Source organism: Lipotes vexillifer, unplaced genomic scaffold, assembly GCF_000442215.2.
Source record: "Lipotes vexillifer unplaced genomic scaffold, Lipotes_vexillifer_v1.1 scaffold917, whole genome shotgun sequence".
NCBI lineage: Eukaryota > Metazoa > Chordata > Mammalia > Artiodactyla > Lipotidae > Lipotes > Lipotes vexillifer.
Genome location: NW_006795104.1, coordinates 818,155 through 824,371, shown reverse-complemented (window position 1 = coordinate 824,371; position 6,217 = coordinate 818,155). Strand labels below are relative to the sequence as shown.

The window sequence follows — 6,217 nt, the reverse complement described above, 5'->3', positions numbered from 1 at the left end:
GGACTGTAGTTCTTGCTTCTGTTCCCTTCACAGTTTTTGACAAAATGACATTCAATAAACATATACACTTGCTTACAAAATCTCTTAGCAACCTAGGAATATGAGGAATTTACTCAAGGTGATGAAAAGGATGTATAAGGAAGTTTAGCATGTGTCATACTTAATAGTAATATTTGAAAAGCAGTCTCAATTATATTAGAAATGGGCCTTAGTTTGAAGTGTATTAATTGGTGTAAGAGACCAACTCCACTTTCCGGTTACGGGTCCCCAAGTGGAGCGGGAGGCCTGATGGGGGAGCCGAGTGATGGCGGCGGCGGGGGTGGTAATGGCGGAGCTGGTGCAGGGGCAGAGCGTTCCCGTGGGGATGAAGACTGAGGGCTTCGTGGATGCTCTGCGCCAGGTTCGGCAGATTGCTGCTAAAATTGATTCAATTCCTCACTTGAATAATTCCACACCTCTAGTGGACCCCTCAGTGTATGGCTATGGAGTACAAAAACAGCCCTTGCATGATGGAGTAGGTAACCAGTTAGGGGCCTTTTTACATCAAAGGGCAGTAATAACAGAAGAATTCAAAGTGCCTGATAAAATGGTTGGATTTATTATCGGTCGGGGAGGTGAGCAGATTTCATGGATTCAAGCAGAATCTGGTTGCAAAATTCAGATTGCCTCAGAGAGTTCTGGGATTCCAGAGAGGCCCTGTGTACTTACTGGAACCCCAGAAAGTATTGAACAAGCCAAATGTCTCCTGGGACAGATTGTGGACCGCTGTCAGAATGGACCTGGCTTTCATAATGACATAGATGTCAACAGCAGGATCCAGGAGATTCTCATCCCTGCGTCTAAAGTGGGGCTGGTCATCGGCAAGGGAGGGAGACAATAAAGCAGTTGCAGGAGCGGACAGGTGTGAAGATGGTCATGATCCAGGACGGCCCATTGCCCACGGGAGCAGGCAAGCCTCTTCGCATCACCGGAGACCCATTTAAAGTACAGCAAGCAAGAGAAATGGTATTAGAGATCATCCGAGAAAAAGACCAAGTTGATTTTAGAGGTGTACGCGGTGATTTCAGCTCCCGAATGGGAGGGGGCAGTATAGAGGTGTCTGTCCCTAGGTTTGCAGTTGGGATTGTAATAGGAAGAAATGGGGAAATGATCAAAAAGATCCAGAATGATGCCGGTGTGAGAATTCAGTTCAAACCAGATGATGGTATTAGTCCAGAGAGAGCTGCACAGGTTATGGGACCCCCAGAGCGATGCCAGCAAGCAGCACATGTTATCAACGAGCTTATTCTTACAGCCCAGGAAAGAGATGGCTTCGGAGGCCTGGCGGTAGCCAGAGGAAGAGGCCGTGGCCGTGGTGACTGGAGCGTGGGAATCCCTGGTGGCATCCAGGAGATAACCTACACAGTGCTGGCAGATAAGTGCAGCCTCGTCATAAGCAAAGGGGGTGAGGACATCAAAAGCATAAACCAGCAGTCAGGAGCACACGTGGAGCTTCAGCAGAACCACCCTCCCAACACAGACCCCAACCTGCAGATAATCACCATCGGGGGGTTCCTCAACAGATTGAGCTGGCCAGACATCTCATAGATGAGAAAGTTGGCGGTGCCAGTCTCAGAGCGCCCAGAGATTTTGCACAGGGCCCCTTCAGCCAGCCACCTGCCACGCCCCATCAGAACACCTTCCCTCCAAGGAGCTCAGGGTGCTTCCCAAACATGGCCGCTAAAGTGAACGGAATCCCTCACAGCGCGCCTGTGAGTGGTCCTCCGGCCTTCCTGACCCAGGGCTGGGGCAGCACCTACCAGGCGTGGCAGCAGCCCACACAGCAGGTTCCAAGCCAGCAGAGCCAGCCGCAGAGTAGCCAGCCCGACTACAGCAAGGCCTGGGAAGACTATTACAAAAAACAGAGTCACGCTGCCAGCACCCCTCCTCAGGCCAGCTCCCCGCCGGACTACACAATGGCCTGGGCGGAGTATTACAGACAGCAGGTCGCCTTCTACGGGCAAACATTAGGGCAAGTTCAGGCCCACAGCCAGGAGCAGTAGGACAGTGGCCTGCAGCTCCCTTTCCCCGCCACCCCCCAAACCATTGTGAGCAAAACCTGTTTGTAACAGAGGTTTTTAGATATGCAAACCTTTTGATGAAGAGCCTTTGTTTTGTTCTGTGAAACACTATATTTAGATTAACAGAATTTTTCTAAAAATCAGGAAAAGCAGTTACTAAAAATTGCTGATAATTTTTGTTTTGTTATTTTTGTTTGTTACTTCAAATGTGTAAGCTCTGGGATTCTTTTTGGAGCAATACCTGCAAATTCGGGCACCAGAATGTGCCGCAGAGCAGTGACATTTCAACATGGTGTGTTTTTGTTTTGTTTTGTTTGCATGTCTTTTTATTTACAGTTTTTTCTGTTGCAACAGAAAGTGGCTTGGAAGTCTTAGGTGGCTTGTAACAAATTCTTTAAAAAAAATTTTAAACAGTATTTAAATATTCTTAAATGTGTAAATTCATTAAATGTTTTACTTCTAATTTCTTGTATCTTGGCTGTCTGGTTTTATTGCATTTTTTAAAAAACTGAACTATTATGTATTGTAATTAATTATGTGAATTCTGAATTGAGACAGATAATTGTATTGCTGTCCAACAGGGCTCGGGAGGGGGCATTTTATAGGGTTTGTATAATTTCTAGAGTTCTAAAGGGGTAATAATATAAAAATGTGTTTGTGTGTTTAGCAGACGTTTTATCATATCTCCATTACCTACCGATTGCAATTGTGTATCTAAGACCTCCAAGCTTGTTTTAAAAACAAAACAAAAAAACCTTTCTCTATTCTCTCAGAAATATAAATACTTTTATCTTTAATATTAAAAATAAATTCAATATAACTTAACAAACACTATGGAACATTAAATCACATAAAAATGTAGTAACTTCCTAAATTCCAAGTGTTTTTTGCTTTTTTCTTTTAAATATTTTCTTAATATTTGTCAAATTAACTAGATGAATAAATAAATCTAGCATTAACCACAATATGAATTAAATAATTTTGATTTAATAAAAGGGTTAATATGATTTCCAGTATTTACTGTAGTGTATCTTGTACAGATAGCATGTATTTTTAAAAGAAAAATGGAATTGAAGCTATTTTTTCTTGCATTTTTCAATTGACCTGCGGGACATTCCATTTGAGATATACTGAAGTTACAGTGTCTGGGGTTTTTCTCCTTGTTTTCCTTATAATGCTTGAAATGTCTAACTATTAAAAATGGCAATTGGAAAATGATATGCATGTTGTTTTTTTAAAAAAAGTGTTGTTTTTATTGGACTGACAATTCATTTTACACTCTACATAATAAAATTTCCACAAGACATCTTGTGTGCAAAGTAAAAAAATAAAGAGACCAGCTCCAAAGTTTCAGTGGCTTAACAAAATAGAAGTACATTTCTTGCTAATATAGCAGTACAATGTGGGTGTTCCTCATCAGCAGATGTCTATTCTAGAGCTCATTTAGAGACCCAGGCTTCTTCCATATTGTGGCTCTGCTATCCTTTAAGAGTTCAGAGTTCTCTGCATCCAGCCAGCAGGCTAAGAAAAGGTGGTGAAGGCATGCCTGTTTCTTAATTGACTTTGCCTAGAAGTAACAGATATCATTTCTGGTCACAGCTGAAACTACAGCCCAGGGACTTTTGAATCTAAATTGTAAACTAAATTTAAATTTAAATCTGAGTGCATTTAATACTAGCTCAATCAATGGCTTCTTTCTGAAACTATGTCTTGTAGAATAGGAATCTGCATCAAGCACATTTTGAAGAAGAAAATAGAATACTTCAGTTTATGACTTGGAGGGCAAAGGCAAAGACTGAGCAACACAGTTTAATATAGTGATAAGATTTCCCATATTATGATAGAACTATTAAAATGGTGACTACACCTTTTAAAAAACCTCACAGTTTTTAGACAAGTCTAAAACCTTGAATGTAATTTAGTTTGAGTTGTTGTATTTAACCTCACTATATATTTCTTCTCTATTCTTAGTGATTATCTATATCCATGGTCCCCAAACTGTTTGCTGAGGTGCTCCAGGCATTCCAGTGAACTTACAGGAACTTACATTTTCAAGAGACACAGTGTAATCTGTTGAACACCACACAAAGTATTGCTATTAGGTTTTGAACCTAACTAATAATAAATGGGAGGGCTTCCCTGGTGGCGCAGTGGTTGAGAATCTGCCTGCCAATGCAGGGGACACGGGTTCAAGCCCTGGTCTGGGAAGATCCCACATGCCACGGAGCGACTAGGCCCGTGAGCCACAACTACTGAGCCTACGCGTCTGGAGCCTGTGCTCCGCAACAAGAGAGGCCGCGATAGTGAGAGGCCCGCACACCATGATGAAGAGTGGGCCCCGCTTGCTGCAACTAGAGAGAACCCTTGCACAGAAACGAAGACCCAACACAGCCATAAATAAATAAATAAATAAATAAATGGGAACAGTTGGTTATTTCTTTTAAGTTAAGGTGATTAGTGATGTTGAACATCTTTTCATGTGCATATTGGCTATTTGCATATCTTCTCTGGAGAAACGTCTGTTGAAGTCCTTTGCCCATTTTGAAATTGGGTTTTGTTGTTGTTGTTGAGTTGTTGGAATTCTTTATATATTCTATTAGTCTGTTATCAAATACATGATTTACAAATATTTTATTTCATTATGTGGGTTGCTTTTTCACTTTGTTTACTGTGTTCCTTGATGTACAGAAGTTTTATATTTTGATGTAGTCTAATTTATTTTTTCTTTTGTTGCATGTGCTTTTGGTATCATATCCAAGATATCATTCTTGACCTCCAAATCAATGTCATGAAGCTTTTCACCTGTGTTTTCTTCTAAGAGTTTCATATTTAGTTCTTTGATCTATTTTGAGTTAATTTTTACATATGCTGTGTGTAGTGTATAAAGATTCAACTTCATTCTTTTGCATGTAAATATTCAATTTTCCCAGCACCATTTGTTTCAATGGTGTTGAATGGTGTTGGCACTCCTGTCAAAACTCATTTGGCCATAAATGCAAGGCTTTTTTGTTCTGGACTCTCTATTTTATTCCATTGTTCTTCGTGTGTATCTTTATGCCAGTACCACACTATTTTGATTACTGACTTTGTAATAAATTTTGAAATCAGGAAGTGTGAAATCTCTGACTTTGATATTCTTTCTCAAGGTTGTTTTGGCTATTTGGGGGTCCCTTGAGATTCCATGTGAATTTTAGGGTGGATTTCTGTCTTTCTGTGAAAACAGAATTAGAATATTGATAGGATAGTTTCTGGAATATTATAAACGTTACCTGCAATTGTTGTTATTACTATTAAGTTTAAAACCAGTCTAGTGACCTGAAATTCCTGTATACAGAGTTTAGGAAAAAATTATATATATATTTTGAAAAATTAAGCTCCTGTGAACTTTTTAAAACCTTAACTTTATTGAAGTATTATGTATATACAATAAGCTGCATTCTTGGGGGCTTCCCTGGTGGCGCAGTGGTTGAGAGTCTGCCTGCCGAGGCAGGGGACACGGGTTCGTGCCCCGATCCGGGAAGATCCCACATGCCGTGTAGCGGCTGGGCCCGTGAGCCATGGCCGCTGGGCCTATGCGTCCGGAGCCTGTGTTCCGCAGCAGGAGAGGCCACAACGGTGAGAGGCCCACGTACCGCAAAAAAAAAAAAAGCTGCATTCTTTTAAAGGGTACAGTTTAATGGATTCTATATATACCTTTAAAACAACATAATCAAGATACAGAACATTTCCATCATCACCCTCCACCCCAGATTTTCTCATGTCTCTTTGTAGTCTATTCCTCCTGCTCCTGGCCTCAGGCAGTCACTGATCTTTTTTTTTGTCACTATAAATTAGTTTGCAGTCTTATGTATTTTATGTAAGTAACATGATATAATGTGTGCTCTTTTGTGTCTGGCTTCTTTTACTCAGTATAATGAATGTGAGGTTTATCTGTGTTGTGTATACAGGCATATCAGTATTTCATTCATTTTGGTGCTGAGTAGTATTCCATTGTATGGATGTACTACATTTTGTTTATTCATTCACCTGTTGATGGATATTTGAATTGTCTTCAGTTTGGGGCTATTGTTAATAAAGCTATTTTGAACATTTGTCACAAGTCTTTGTGTAAGTATACACTTTCATTTCTCTTAGGTACACACCTAGGAGTAGAATGC

At 40.6% G+C, this 6,217-nt stretch overlaps 1 pseudogene; it reads left to right on the top strand.

Annotated features, from left to right (window-relative positions):
• Window positions 1-325: 325 nt before the first annotated feature.
• LOC103070690 (far upstream element-binding protein 3 pseudogene) lies at window positions 326-2,042 on the top strand (annotated as a pseudogene).
• Window positions 2,043-6,217: the final 4,175 nt, after the last annotated feature.